Raw genomic sequence first — 17209 nt, forward strand, 5'->3', positions numbered from 1 at the left:
CATGCGATAGGTGACGAAGAGTGACGTTTGAGACCGTTTAAAAATCGGGCTTCAATTGTTTTTTACTCATGACCGTTTCAATATTTGAGCTTCATTTGTTTTTTATCAAAGAGTTTCTACCTAAAACCAAAAAAAACTTTAAATTAAAGTTTTTCTAATCATAAGCAGAAACTCTTTGTTGGACTTCTTGGCGGGAATCTGAAGCGTCATGTTAGCGGTTTTGTTTTATTTCCTCAAATTCGTGTTTAGGCGACTATTAATGTGTAATAATGGTGGGTTATTAACCATTGAGTGTTCGTGAACGTGCATGAGTGTGGGCGAGTGAAGCAAAACAGTGCATCGTGATTCTTCGGGTTCTCTCAAGTTGTCCATAGGAGGTCTCAGTAAAGCACCACAACTTTACTGAGACTCAAAGGGTGGGAAGGGGTATCATCTATCATCCTTCATTATATCATTACTTGATCTCATTTTGTAACTCGTATCACTTATAAACTTGAAAATGGCAAAAATCAAGTCGACGACGTCGACGTGTATTGCCAACATCATCAAAAAAGAAGAACTCTTTGTTAAAAAATATTATTCATTACATATTTTATGCATTTTAAGATGCAAAAACAATGTGTTAAATTGACCCTTTAACTAAATACTTTTATTCTTGTTGCAGGTATGCAAAGTGATATGGCTTGCTATGTCAGGTAACACCAACTACATATTCCCGAATAACGAAGACAGAGGTATGAAATATCGCACGATATTATGTATTGTCACGGAGTCCTATAAAATGCAGGGGTACAGTCAAGGACAAAAAATTCTTATAAAAATAGTCATAATGACGTTACGTGTTTTGACTTAAGTCGTTGACTGCCGAGACACTAAACATAATAGAAATGTTATTTATTGAGGCACACCGATGGGCTGCGTGGCGTCCAACGTGTTTTGTTATTAATTTCAAACGGCTTGAATAAAATTAATAAGTTTAAAATTAGGAGCGGCAGCATAAGGCTAAACAGTTAAGGACAGGTTTCAGAGGAAACAAAACAGCACTTCGCTGTAATTAAAAAAACATCTTATCATTCTAAATGTACAGACGACGACACGCTTAGGCAAACACTTACCTATATGGTAAGGCGATTTAAAAAAACTATATCGTAGCCGACTGTACCTTTCGAAGCAACGTCAGGGAACGTTCAAACCACTCACTTCAAGATTAATGTGGCCATTACTGCACAGGAAAAATAAATATTTGATATAAAACCACCCCCGCATAGCTTACAGTTTGACATATTGCGAAAATATGGACATACGGAATTCGCACTGCAGGAAAAGGGAACCAAAACAAACATGAGAGAAATGTCCCAACACTCTTTAGGGTTACATATTCGAAAAGTTCTTCAGAAAGAACGTTGAAGTATTTAAAAAAGTTATTCTAAAATGCTGCTTAATATGAATCCATTATATTCAGAGAAAAACTATACTATAAGTATTTTTTATTATGTAATAGGTACGCCTTATGTACACCGTTCTATGTGCATATAAGTTTAAAATAAATAAATAAACAAACAAGAAACAAATAACGCTTATCTAAATAGGCAGGTCAGATTTAATACATTTTATGATTTTCTAATTTTATGTTTGTTTTTCGTACCTAAGAATTCATCCACCCATATAAAAAAGATTACCTACCTACTACGTGTAATTAAAACAGAACAAATTATACGAAAATGTAAAAAAGCTAAAGAATTATCAAAAGTAGTACATTCACAAAGCTGCGAAGTCCTAGCAGAGGTAAAAAGCTAACTGTCAGAAGCTAAAAGCTCATAATCTAGAGCTTTGAGGCAAGAATCTCGTTATGTAAGCTCGAAATTCATTCCGGGCTGAATGGGGCAGCTTTTTTGTTACAATTCTTACATTTTAAAAGAGAATACTACAAGTCACCATAAGCAAGTGAGGTGTAGATAGCATCTTGAGAATGCTTTCATATTATGATCTTCTTAAATAGTAGTCAAAAATATTTTAATAACAGAAACAGCATACTTATACTTATAGTAATCTGTATATAATACCTAATATGCAGGACTTAGCAATGAAAATGTACTGTATAGCCCATTAGAAAAGATCTTAAAGAATTCAACCACCTGTATTTCAATTGGTTCTACCTTTTGAACCCTTAATTCAAAACATCAAAAAGTTCGCAAACGAAGTCTAAATATACCATATTTCGGGTAAAGCCATGAAAATTCTTTCAAACTCAAACGCAAATTGTTAATGAACCATTTCGATTCAAATGTTGATACTTTTGGAACTTCACAAAGAACAATCTCAAATATCAACGCGATATTTCTGTTTATTTTGAACTGCTGTAGAAGTATGAACTTTAAGTATAGGGGGTAAGGGTTATTCTGAAGTTGGAGCTGCACTGGTTGTGTTACAAGCTATGAAAATAAGGAGCCGTTGCCGATGGTTGAAATTTAAATCAGTTTAGCCGAGTTTCGGATTATGAGCACAGTTGATCGGAATAATGGTAGGCGTGCTTTTCTTATACTTAGACATAGGTATGAACTCTGTGTAGACGTGTATGGAACGTTACTAAATTAATTTATGTATGAGTGCGTGCTTTAGATACTATTTTAGTAGATGGTCAAATTGAGCCATAACAGGCGTAATAAGGCTAAAATAGTCTGATACCATGGTTGTATTGTAACCTCACAGTTACAATTTACACAATGAGACGAGTCAGAGTGAGATCTCGATTTAGTAATTTGTAGTTTAACTAACTATATCCCTTTACATTAAACTAGTGTGTGGAGTGGTGACCAACTTCCAGACGATGATTGAACTAGGATTCTCTCAGTTTTGAATCGGAAGTTGGGCTATAGTCCTCATTTTTTAGGGGTCCGTAGTTCTGACAAGAAACCCATAGAAAGAAAATACCACTGGGCAATAGTTCCAAATGGTCGAATGACGTTGAATTTTGACGTTCATAAGAGCCACTTGTGGTCTAAATTGATTAAAATATTTTGGATTTTGATTTTGGTCTTGCTATACCTATTTCTACTGCGCCATGGTGGTGTGAAGCCCGCCGGCTCGGTGGCGCCATCTCGATGCAAATTCGGAGGGAATGGGAGACAGCATCGGAGTGCCGTGTAGAGGCAAATATGAGCTTTGACAGTATATTTGCGAGGATGAGGACACGGGAGGCTTGGGAGGCCCAAATATTGGGAATCTGTAGATTTGATACCCATAAGTAGCTATGTTATTACATGAATAAGTTGATTGGATAAAATACCATTGTTTACAAAATAGCTGACCGCCAGTAAAATTGCATTATTTCTGTACCCCCAGTGAAAAGGGATCTAACTCGACTTAGATCAAAATTGACTTTATAACATAATGTGAATCTCTGAAAAATTAGCTATTTTTGTATCTAATCGGTATGTTTCTACGACGTATAGAAAAGAAAATAATGTTGTGCCAAATGATACAAGTAAGGCTTTGTGAACCAATTTTGAGTTTTCTTTTGTGTATATTGATACATGTCTACTTTTAACAAAGTGTACCGGAGGCTTCTTTCAATTTTTTATTGTGTCAAGAGGTATGACTCGTGTTACTACTTTTTACACGATTGAAGTTGTTCAGATTGAATTTGTGATTAACAATATAAGATGACTCATATTAATATACACAAAAAAAACTATGTATTGTTGGTTGGTGAAAAAGAATGTAACTTAATTTATATCACAAAAAGTAAAAAACAAAAGGTTATTTTTATTGTGTATAATGATTCAATTAGACTAATACCATTAACCACAAAAGTTTCGTACATGTGTAAAATGTTATAAGTTACTTAGATCAGAAACATTTGAAAATCGCAACTAATAATTTGGTTAATTATTTGGTGTAAAATGATATAACTTAGCCCAAACGTCAGATTAAAGGAAAAAATAATGTCGTAGTTTATAAATCAAAGAACTTTAGTTAATAGTTTTAATAAATAATGGTGAACATCTACTAGTAAAACATATAATTGAATTCAAAGTGCCTAACGTTGTCAATAAAAGTACTTAATAAGTGCATTATAGAATTTACAAGAGCTCCAACTACCAGAACTCTTTATAAACAAAACTCATCACCTTTGACAACAAATTGAACTGGGCGAGTCATGTCGAGAACAAAATAAAAATGGCCTGTATAGCATTCCATCAGTGCAAGAGACTCATTGGTAGTAAATGAGGTCTCAACCCAAAGATAACACTTTGGCTGTACACGTCGGTTATATGGCACTCTTACACATATTATTATGGATCACTTGTATGGTGGCATAGAACACAACTATCCACAGCAAGATCAAAACTCCAAAGCCTGCAACGCATAGTAAGCATAGCGGCCACTAGTTGTATGAGAACCACTCCATCGACATCACTTGAGTACCTTCTGAATCTTAGATCTTTAGACCTCTTCATTCAGGAGGAAGCTCAAGCAGCCGCTTTAAGACTTAAAGGTCAAGGACATATAAGAAGCAAAACAAGGAGACAGGACATTCGGTCGGCCGTTTGGTGTAGTGGTTCGAATCGAGTCGGCCGTTTGGTGTAGTGGTTCGAATCGGACTACTATTCCAAAGGTTGCGGGTTCGATTCCCGCACAGTACAAACATTTGTGTGCATGAACATATTTGTTTGTATTGGACTGGGTGTTTTCTATGTATAATATGTATGTATTTACAAAAAAAAACAAAGTATTTAAGTATGTTTATATCCGTTGTCTAGTACCCATAGTACAAGCTTTGCTTAGTTTGGGGCTAGCGGCGCAGTGTAAAATGTCCAAGGATATTTATTATTATTATTATTATTTATTATTATTCCACGATCCTGCACAAAATCCTAATAAAAGAAAACCTTTCACCGAGGCATCCATCGACAGAATTCCCTGTGTTCAAATCTTCGACTGAAGATATAATATCCAGCTTACAGCGGAAACGCAAGATTGCTCTGGAATCAATGAACTTAGGATATACACTAATGGCTCCAAAACCCAAAAAGGTACAGGAGCTGGTGTCTTCTCGAATTACCTAAATATACTAAGAATATCTACAACACTAGATAAACACAATACAATTTTCCAAGCAGAATGCAATCAGAGCAGCACAGGCGGTTGCAACCATAGACATCCGAGGTCTGAATATAAAAATAATCTCAGATAGTGCAAGCAATACAAAGCAACTTATTATACTACATTATAATACTTATATTGGAATGCCATGACGCGCTCCTAAGTCATTGCAGACGCAAATGGCGTTACCCTGCACTCCTGAAGTAGATCAAAGGGCACAGTAACTCCTTGGGCAACGACGCAGCAGATGAACTGGCCAGAAAGGGACCGTACACGACGGTATTTGGTCCGGAACAATTACCTATAATGCCGATACCATAAGCACAGATCAAGACCTGGCTGCGCTCCAAAATAGAAAAATAACACCACACAGAATGGAAAGATTGTAAAAGATGCAGGCAAACAAAAGATGCAGTTGTGGATATATCGAAAAAGTTCTCCCGCAGCCTCATAAGACTAAACAGGGACAACATCCACAAGGTCCTAAGTGTAATAACAGGTATGTTAAACAAACACCTACACAATATAGCTGTTACAGACAGCCTACTGTGTAGAATATGCATGGAGGCAGAAGAAAAACCGCAGCACGTGCACAAGTAGTGCACAAGCGTAGCAGATCAACAGGCTCATATTCTCCAATCACCAGGGTCGCTGCAGAAGGCCTGTAGCGACCTAGGTAGGCTGCTGCTACTTGGGGGGATCTGGAGCGATTGGAATAGGAAGATAAACTACAAATAGCACACAATGGTCTAATCAAGTGGCTAAGTGCAATATTCGATTGCCCTGAGAAACTATCTACGAAAGTCCTTATGAATGGATACTATGTATAAAGTAAATAATTATGTAAATGGCATGTGTTGCTGGACTTTATCTGCTTAGCTCGCAAGTATAACATGTCTTGTTAATTCATGTCTCTATTGATTTAAGAAGATTCCCGCCCTAGGCAGTTCGATTTTTTCAAGTTATTTATGATTTAAGAAGAGTCTGACAAGGGTGGCTAAATTTCTTGCGCTGCTTTTTCTCAGCACTGGTCCATTTATGTCCCAAAATTATTGTAGGGTTCAAGTAATACTAGGACGTGTTAAAGGGCTGTTTAAAAGCCTCTTTGTTGAAAACAAATGCATTTTATGAATTTACTTTTATATTATCCTTCTGTAGCCAAAAGGCAATCAATATACCTTGACATCACCATCTCTGGTCCAGGGTTTGATTCCTAAAAGGGTAATTGTAGAAAACAAACTTTTCTCTGTCTCCTGTCTAATTAGTTCATGTGAAACCATTGTTGTTTCTGGTCTTTACTACACAATTGCTTCAGCTATACTTACTTTATAATAGGAGATAATGTATGTGATTTAGGCCGATATCATTCATGGTATATGGTGTAATAATGAATAAAATAGTAGTTTCAGATCAGAATAAACATTTAAGGAGTAAATAATTAGAATTCAGTCTCAAATTCTAGCCTTATTCCTTTACAGTCGCCACTTATATCACTTTACACATAATTATTAGGATACTTAGATCGCTATTATGTTAGTTAGATCAGTTTACATTTTTTTTTTCTCTCCACAAAATTGGTGTATATTAATATAAGTAACAATTTTTGGAAGATTTACCCTAAATAACCTGAAATAATGATTCCTCATAGTGTAATTACTTATGTTTGTTTTACAACTTTTTCTAAAATTGAAGAAATAAAAAATTATCAACAGAAATGGTGGAAAATGTATCACTTTACACTTGTTAGCGTGTGGTTAATTCAGTGTGGTGTAAAATGATTTATATCTCATTACATCACTTTACACGAATGTAAAGTTGTCGTGCATGGTGATATAACTAGGTTTTTATTTAATTACGAAAAAACCACATGCTATATTTCCCAAACTGGCACACTGCCTAATTATATCTAACATTACCTTTCACCTAAAAAATATTTCACCAAGTTATTTCTAATAGCGACGAAGCAGGATTTTTTTTAACTTCAAATGCGATTTCCCAAAAATCACCATTTTCGACTTAACTCCCTTTTCACTGGGGGTACAGATTTAATTGTGTACTTTGTGTGTTCCTTTTCATTCTGTTCTTATATTTGGTGTGCAATAAAGTGTATTTATTATGATTATTAATTTATTGATTTGACATAATAACTTTAAGAAATTATAGTAAAAGGTAGTTGATTTCTTCGTACAAATCTCAATAGTACAGTTGTCTTTCTCGGACACTATATCTGGGTCTCTTCAAGGCGAGAATGAATAGGCTTTACTGGGCAAGTAAGATGTACTTACCACCTAAGGGCCCTCGCCCACGCGCTACTAACGCGGTACAGCAGCGCAACTGCATGGCTACAAAAAGTCGCCGTGGACGAGGACTGACTGCATCTCACATAACATCGGGTGCGACAGTAGTCAAATACCTGCCTTGTTCTGCATAAATAAAGTCATAAACAAAGTAAATATGTCCAAAGCATGTTTAGCTTAGTTTCAGACTAGAGAGCACAGTAAATCGTCCAATTAGATTTTACAAATTACTCTATATTGGTAGCATATTTCCAACCACTAAACATCGCAATACCACGCAATATTAGTTCCGTCATGGTTTCAGACTATGGTCTGGTGAAACTGTCAAAGGCAGAACTTCCATTCAGCTGGGTATTTGGTCGTTGCAATGGTTATGGTACTGGAAAATGATTATTGCATATGCGTTAAACGTATGGACTTTAATATGATCTCACAAGTCTAGATTTTCTCTATAGAAAACCTTCGAACGATATTACAGACACATTACTTTAATGAGGTAGCTAAACATACATGCTCATCAATAAGTCCCCAACGAGAAACTAACTTAAAACATCATTATTTATTTCTGTTTCTAAATAAAATAGTCCTTAGCCCTTTTCAAAACAATCAGCTATGTATTGCTTTTGTACAGACCAAATGTTTACTTACAATTCCAAACTCCACTTGAGCCTAATTAAGTCCTTGTTTCATTTTATTTAGACTGACGTCACGACAGCCCCAAATCAACAAAAAAGTCCCTAACACGTAAATTGCAAAGTTCAAAAAGGACAACTCCGAGCTAACGCGCCACAGTAACGTGGCTAGTTCAGCTGTCACCACCAGAGCAGTATAAACGCGCTTTACATGGAGCCCCTTATTTATTTTTAATGTTCTCTCCGCATTTATAACGAATTCTCTGCTGTCATACACAGAAACTACGAATTATTCTTTCGGTAGAATGTTCGTTTAATATTCGGGCCGCGGCTTGGATAAAATAAGTTGTTTCGTAGTTAACTGTATTTCATAGTCGTTTTCTTTTCCATTACGTTTGTTACCTTGTTCGTTTTTGGAATAAATTATTATTAAACCATAAAAAATCTAAATAAATTATAAAAGACAGCGTTTCAAAGCGTTTAGATACCGATGCAATGGATAGGTAGGTGACTGAAATTCAGTTTTTCATGATAATTTATCCACCAATGCTTTAGTATTGTATTTAATCGACTGAGCTTTGAATAGAGGTTGCTAACTATTCAATTTTAGCACCAACTGAATTAATGTCATTGACAGGCTGTCTGCGACAGATTTCAACGCAAACCGCAAACACTATCAATTAATAATCCTGCCATCAATTCATTTGTGAAACGCGTGACAAAGCCATGGGATGGATTTTTAATCCGAGTTATTGTGTGGCTTACAGAGTTGTACATAACATACCTAATTGTAATTAATTAAGCTTTTGTAATACACTGACAGTTTATCAATATTGATTTTTTTTTAAATAAAAGTAACTTAGGGCTGATTTTTCAATCGTCAGATACCTTTTAACTGAAGAATAAACTTGTCATTTTGACACATTTACCACACTGAAGCTGTCAATGTGCCAATCTTATTCTCCATTTAAAAGATATCTGACGATTGAAAAATCAGCATTTAGTTTTATTAAACTTAAGTAACATTTGTTAACTAAAGTACTGAAATTGCACTTACTACCCTAATTCTAATCAAAATTAGAACTACTATTTATTTTTTGAGTGTTTTACTTCTAAGGTGTCGTTAAGAGGTATTTGTCTCAAGTGCATCCTTATCTATTCAAGACGATACACAAAAATATACCAAACTGTACGTCCTATCTGGAAATCGAACCCAGAACCTCTAACGCTCATATTCACAAACGATGCTTGCTTAAGTAAAGCAGCAAATCGAACGCACGGCGTTGAACAGAGCTCTATGATCGGTTCGTGTGTCACCCTATGCGTCCACACGCACTGTGAGACCTCATAGTAATGTTTGTGAATACGGGCGTAAGTCGAAATAATACAACTCTCTAAACATGTAAGCAAAAGAAGGACAAATCATCGGTTTTATTATCTGGCAGATATAATCCAACTTCAGCGCGAGAACTTTCTCAATTACAGTTGATATAAAGTTGTTGGTAAAGATTCTTGCAGCACGAGAAACTAGGATTGTATCTTATTTCTTATGTACAGTCGACAGCATATCATACTATACAATGTTATCGGCATAAAGTCTATAATGAGATGCAGATGTTTTCCCCTTGACAGGGATTGCATTACAGGCAAACAATCATGTAGCAATCAACACCCGATCAGGCTGTCGACGTGTTAATGACGTGCGACAGTTAACACGTTCGTTATTAATACTGACAGGAGCAAAATTAATATTTCGTAATAAGTATAGTCACTATGTATAACAATTTCACTAATTATTTTGACTATTAAAATACCAATTTGCGATATCAACAAAAACAAACAGTCATTTTGCATTTTTGTTAGGTTTTTGAAACATTGCTTGTTACGGCCAAAATAGAGATTAAAATTCAATTTCAAGAATTGCAAAGACCTATTGAACTTTACACATAAAAATAAATGAAATCTATTTCTGTTTACAGCAAGCTAAAACGGACTTATTTTGGTGTATTTTGAACAGGAGTTTTTAGTAACGTTAGTATTAAAAAATTCAGAAATATTAAAAGTAAAACTTTATTTTTAAGCCAAGGTAAGGTATATCATTCTCCAAATTTTATATTAACTCGTAATAAAAAGATCTCATTTCCCGATCGGGGTCCCCTACTTCCTTAAAGGAAATGGCAGCGGTACATCAAAAGCTTATGATTTAACAGGAAAATGTTCTGGTTTTCCAATAAAATAACCTTCCACATTTAACGTCAACAGAACATTAAAAGTTTATTGCCAAAATAAATAAAAAAACAATAATTAATTTTCTCAATATTTTGTCCTGGCCGTCATAAAAAAAAGAAAATCAACACAACTGCGCCAAATTTTATACCTTTGCCTCATTCCCCAACCTTTTCTAAAAAGCAAAATTTAAAAACCAACCGTCCAGAGCCAGTCCCAAGCAAACAGAACTTTACATTATCTGCACTTCTGCAGGTGCGGCAAAACGCCGACCCCTGGAACGTGACTCCGCATAGAGGTCGCCACCGCTGATCGGATAATTACTCTGTGGATACTTTTTAATCTGTTGATTAAAACGTTCGAATTGGGTTTTTTAATCTTTATTGACGGTTAAATAGGGGGCGGTAATGGAATCATTTGCATATTTCAATATTTAGATGAGTAGTAGGGATTCGAGAGTTCTGGCTCACCCAACTCTGGCTCACCTAAATCCGAAACTCCGGGGGCTAAAAAAAAAAAAAAAAAAAAAAAAAAAAAAAAAAAAAAAAAAAAAAAAAGGTTTAGGGGGTCACTTGGAGCGATTGCACGCATCCCCAGCTTCGTATCTGCAACGGATCCGGAGATAAACATCCGCGAATGTGTGTCCTACTTTATTTGTTAATTATTCCTTCATTAATTACCAACAACTAATGACTCCATTATTGTATGACTCACCACATTATATTCCAAAACCAGTAACATAACATCTACCACATTCCAAGACAAGTTACTATTAACTAATAATATCTATTAAAAATCCATTGCTAAATTGACATTACTGGTATAAATACCCATATACATCACTACTTTCTTCACACTTCTTCCTCTGAATTCGTATTCAATACCTATCAACACACAAGACTCAATAACATCCATAACTATGGAGGTAAGTAACACATTAATAATCATTTTACTATAATGTTCTTCAATCTACATTTTTGTTTAATTTTCTTAAGTAATATCTTTTTTATACTAACGTTGCATATCTTTCCTTAGTTACAGATTCCTGAATCCGAATGTAATGTTGCATTCGATGAAAATACATTTAAAAACTACTACTTCCCTTTGTCTGATGAAGATGAGATTCCTCCATACCAACAAAGTTCAAGTTCAAGCAAGAGAACAAACAATGAATCCATTGACGAATTCTTCACCACACCAAACAAGAAAGCTAAAACAAAAAAGTCCTCGACAGTGGGACGTCCGAATCCAAATATTGATTCTATATCCTATGTTTCATCTAACGCGGATGATGGATCAAAAGCGACGCACTTAATTAAAGTTGAAATTTATGAATTAAAAAAAATTGAAAACATAGAGCCATCTGAACAATGGAAACATGCGGATGTACGTGTGAAATATTTCACAAAACCAACAAACGATTCCATACATAGAAAAACTCGACAATTAGTTTACGATATAACAAAGAGCATATCGAATGCACCGGGGTGCCAAAAATATACGGTAAGCAATAAAAAATAAAAATGCTTTGAGATTCCTCCATACCAACAAAGTTCAAGCAAGAGAACAAACAATGAATCCATTGACGAATTCTTCACCACACCAAACAAGAAAGCTAAAACAAAAAAGTCCTCGATAGTGGGAACGTCCGAATCTGAATATTGATTCCATATCCTATGTTTCATCTAACGCGGATGATGGATCGAAAACAACGCACTTAATTAAAGTTGAAATTTATGAATTTAAAAAATTGAAAACATAGACAAATCAGAGCAATGGAAACATGCGGATGTACGTGTGAAATATTTCACAAAACCAACAAACGATTCAATACATAGAAAAACTCGACAATTAGTTTACGAAATAACAAAGAGCATATCGAATGCACCGGGGTGCCAAAAATATACGGTAAGCAATAAAAAATAAAAATGCTTTGAGATTCCTCCATACCAACAAAGTTCAAGTAAGAGAACAAACAATGAATTCATTGACGAATTCTTCACCACACCAAACAAGAAAGCTAAAACAAAAATGTCCTCGACAGTGGAACGTCCGAATCCGATTATTGAATCCATATCCTATGTTTCATCTAGCGCGGATGATGGATCGAAAGCAACACACTTAAATAAAGATGAAATTTATGATTTAAAAAAAATTAAAACATATGAAATATTATACAAAACTAACTTTTTAAGTAATTTTAAGTTTTCTTGTAAATGTAATATAAAATCGTTTATTGAATAAAAAACACTTTTTAAGCATTTTCTTGTTTCCTTTATCTTTTCCCTTTGGTTTTTTGTTCCTTAGCAGATAGGTTACACAAATAAAAGTCATAGTAAATTTTTATACATATTTTTTATTATTACATACATTTTTAACATTATAAAATTACATCATAAAGGACTTAAACATTTCTTTTAACAATATATCATTATTTATCAAATTGTTACTAAACATTTCTATAAAATCTCTTAAACTCATTCCTCTTAACTTAAAATATAAGTAAAGCAAACAATATTCACCACAAACAGATGAAAATATGCTTTGTATAGGCTTATTGTTATAGATATACCAGTTTGTATTTCTTCTTAAAAATGCTAAATGATAACCATCAGGTTTACGACCAAAGCTATCAAAATATTCACCAATACCATCTGTATTTACGTATATTGCTACCCAATGTGATCCAGGTTCAGTATCGGAGTCAAGATTACTGATCATGTAAACAGGTGTTGTTACATGAATTGGTATTCTATTCGCAGCAAACACATTAAATTCTAAGGAATGATATATTTTTTTCATGTATTTTTGAATTTGTAAAGTATCCATGATAGTAATAACAATATGTACGTAGTCCTACACACTCTAAATTTAACTACTAAAATCTACAGTAACATTCCTGTTTTTATCAATTTCAATAATATTATCAAATTCAGCATATACCATACAGTTAACAGTTTGTGTGAGAGCTGTTTCAAATCGAACTTCTAATCGAACACTACCATGTCGTATAAGATTCCAGTGAGCAGTTGAATTTGCTGATAAGTCTGGAGTTAAGTCAAAAGCCATTAGACAGTAACCATTCGCATAATTATCTCTAGAAATTCCGTTTCCATCATTCAAGAAATGGATTCCAGTTCCAGAAAACAAAGTATGGTATGTTGAAGTAAACAAATTGTTATGAAATGCTGGCTGGAGGGCTTTAGATGGAATTTGCATACCATCAATATATAAACTGAACGTGTTTATACTGTAATTATAAAAATCATACGGATTTTTTGTAAGAATACCATTGAATGCCGTATTGTCTACGAATCCAATTACACATCTTTTTGGTACTTGTCCAAGGAAAACATTATCAAGAGTTTTACCTTGAATCCCTGATGGAATAGTTAAAACTTTTACTTCAGCTCTAGTTATAGGATATTTGGCAGTAGTTGATGCTAAAACTTTTTGATGAGCAAGCAAAACAGATGGATTTATACGAGCTTTTCGTATCATAAGTGTTGCATCTACAATAGAAACTTTTAGTTTTACATCATTAGATGAACACATCAAATTAAACGCATCACGAGATCTTACTAACTTTACACACATTTCAACACCATTTATTAAAAATTTCTCTTGATTGAATATATCACCATGTAAATGTCCTATCATTTCTACTTCCTTGCTTTCTTTAACGAGGTTTTGTCTTTTCATGAATCCTTTGTTTGAATCATCCGTTGAATTCATGTTTCCAGCAGTATCTTCATACCAAAGTCCACAAGTAAGATGTGATTGTTTAGCTGGTTGAGCATAGTTTAGTAACGTTTCAATATATGCACGATAACCATAAGTATTATTTGGTGGTGAAACAAGTTTTTGATTTAAATAGACATCTAACTGACTAAATAGTGAGTGAAGCCAATTATTTACAGGAGCCACTGTAGTTGTAGACAACAAAGGTGTTAAGTCCTGATTTAGAATTTTTGCTTTTATATGTATTAAGGTATGTGACAAATCAATGTAATCATCACCAGTCCCTGGGATTTGAAATTCTATAGGTCCATCATCACTTAGAGATGAAATTGGTTTATAGTGTATCCATTGTCCATTTTCAATACTAGTTTGAGTAGCCGGCAACGCAAATAAATCTAATTCAGACTTTATACATTCACAAGAATGATTATGTAAAAATGACATATTGTAAACTAGGAAAATATATCTTCAATGTAATTATTTTTAGTAGTCTTCTTTCCTTTTTTTAATGTTCTCAGTTTTGAATGTTGTGATCGACTGATACTTTTTAGTTGTTGACTTTTTCTTTTATATCCTGAGCCTCTCATTACACGATCTAATTTATCATCAGCTTTCCTTTTTAAGTTAGAAGTCGCTTCCTTGAGACGATCTCTGATTGATTCATCAAGTGGTTTAGTCTGTGTCATATCGGACAAGAGCCCAACACCTGCATTTAATGCTTCTTTACCGATGACTTTAGCTCCATTTGATAGAAGAGGCAAAACAGATCGAAATAATCCACCTAAAAAACTTCCAATACCATGTCCACGTTGATGTGATGCACCTTTATAAATTACCCCTACACCAGACCCAGCTTGATGTGTATAGTAATGTTCATAAGGACAAATATTGTTATTATATTTTGAATACATTATTATTTTCGTATGAAATGTAGTTTAACGCAAGTCGTTCCAAATTGAAATGGAACATTTGCTCCAGTGTTCGTTCTTATATCTATTTCAATTGTATCAAATTCTCTTCGCATAACAGGTACATAATGTGGTGGAGAAAAAATTTGCATTCTGTTTGACCCATATGTATATTTTGCAGTGTCCATTGGAACTATTCTTAATAGTGAACATATGACATCACCAACCATTTGTGGTTCAATGATATCGCAATATATGAATAATTGTGATGGTAACCCTAAGTATAAATTGGGAGGAAATCGCCCGATTTTTTTAGTAGCAACATTTGTTTCTGGATCAAATCCGAACTGAAGACTTAACTTTGGTGAAAATTTTAAAGATATCAGTTTTTTATCTTCATGGGTTACAGTTATATGTTTTGATATTTTATCATGTCTTAATTTAAAAGATTCTCTAGAATTAACAGTAGATACAATATCATCGATATTATCATAACTGTATGGTGGTATTTGACTTTTGTATGTTACAATTGATTCATTCATTTCATCACCTGGAACTTTCATTCTTTTGGTAATGAATATAACGTTTTCTTGGTTTTGAACAGTAAACATAGTACATGGATATTGAAATTCTACAAGTCCAACTGACCATTCTCCATCTAGTTTAATTGATTTTGGTAACTTTGTACAAAAACTTGCTGTTTTATTTTCAGGAAAATATGTCATAGAACTGTTACTAGGTAAGGTTAAATAAAAACTGTCACCAGTCATGATTCTTCCAGGTGAGATGCTAAAATCCAACTATTAAATTTATTTGGATAACCTTTCCACTTGACTAACAATTCCTTTCTGTGACCAGAGTAACGAGAACGCACAATTTTATCTATTCTATGTTTCATATTAGAATCATATTGAACTTTTTGTAATTCTTTTTCGTAAAATGTTCCGGTAATAACTTCATTTTGTAGATCTTTCAAAGTGTATACCACACATGGAGATCTTTCTATAACTGATGTTATAATAAATATTTCATCACTCCAATTGGTTTCATAGCCTTTTTGAAAAATATGTTTATATTTTGTAATTCTAACGTAATCACCAACACAAAATTTCGGATTATATTTTGTTTTATTTTGATGTATGTTAACTTTTTTGTCAGAATATAAATTACACCAAACTGTCATTATGTTATTGGAATTTACATCACAAGGATTCATTTTTATGCTTCTATGAAAACTGTGATTATAGGAGTAAAGCAAATCTTGCAATATGTCAATATAACGAAAAGTGTCGTTATGTGTAAAGTAACGCCACATTTTCATTTTTAAAGTTCTTTGAAATCTTTCCACTATACTTGCTTTAATATCGGGGTTATTAGTAGTATAATAATTAATGTTCAGTGATTTTAAGAACATTTGAACATCTTTTGCAATAAACTCCGTTCCTTTATCTGATTGTAAATGTGTGGGAGTAACTTTCGCTTCCGCAAATATGCTAGCAAGACATTGTTTAACCGTATGGGAATTTTTTCTTTTCATAGCTCTTGCATATGCATATTTACTGAATACATCAATAACACACAAAATGTATTTATAACCATCATTATATTCATTGTAAGATCTCATATCACTTAAATCAGCTTGCCAAAGTTCGTTTAAATTAGATAAGATATATTTGTTCCTAGAAAAGCGACGTTGTACTGGTTTATGTAAGGTGTATGTTTCCTGAGATTCCAACCATTGTTTTATTTCCTTAACAGTCATTTTACTTTTCATTGCATTTTTTAATTTATTTAAACTACCATATCCAGCAGGATGAGATACATCATAGTAAATATTGTGTATTTCTAATAAGGGGTCCATTTCTGCCAGTCTATCTTCTTTTTCACTTTTTCTTTAATAATTGGACTTGAATGGGGGGTAGAAAATTCAGATTCTTTTTCTATGTTTGATTCAAATCTCTTTCCAAAGTCGGGAGTATTAGACATAACATTAATAAAGGTCGCTCTTCTTGGGTTACCTATGTAACTCAAAGGTATTCTTAACTCTTTTAAAACAGAAGCAAACTCTGCCCAACCATTAGGAGAGCTATTTTTCAGAGGTCTAATAACATCATTCAGTAAGTCTACTATGTTGCTTTTGTAAATCTCCTTTTTATTGATAAAAACAGTACCTCCTTGGTTCCAGTAAATTTTATCTTTATTTTTCATCAAAATATCTAGTAAAAGTTCGCCTTTTACTTTATACGTTTTAGGTAGAAGTTGGATTAATTGTGATTTAGTGTAATTTTCATTGATAATG

The 17209-nt window shown here is 33.7% G+C and overlaps 1 protein-coding gene and 1 long non-coding RNA gene across 2 annotated transcripts in view; both read left to right on the forward strand.

The window, feature by feature from the left end:
* LOC135072114 (uncharacterized) overlaps positions 1-17209 on the forward strand; it is a 521318-nt gene that overhangs the window by 386680 nt on the left and 117429 nt on the right. The gene's annotated exons all lie outside the window — the stretch shown is intronic.
* LOC135072206 (uncharacterized) lies at positions 10742-12522 on the forward strand. The gene is made up of 2 exons (XR_010257367.1): positions 10742-11186; positions 11297-12522. It is a non-coding gene; the product is annotated as an uncharacterized LOC135072206 (long non-coding RNA).

This window comes from Ostrinia nubilalis, chromosome 5 (genome assembly GCF_963855985.1).
Source record: "Ostrinia nubilalis chromosome 5, ilOstNubi1.1, whole genome shotgun sequence".
NCBI classification, from domain to species: Eukaryota; Metazoa; Arthropoda; class Insecta; order Lepidoptera; family Crambidae; genus Ostrinia; species Ostrinia nubilalis.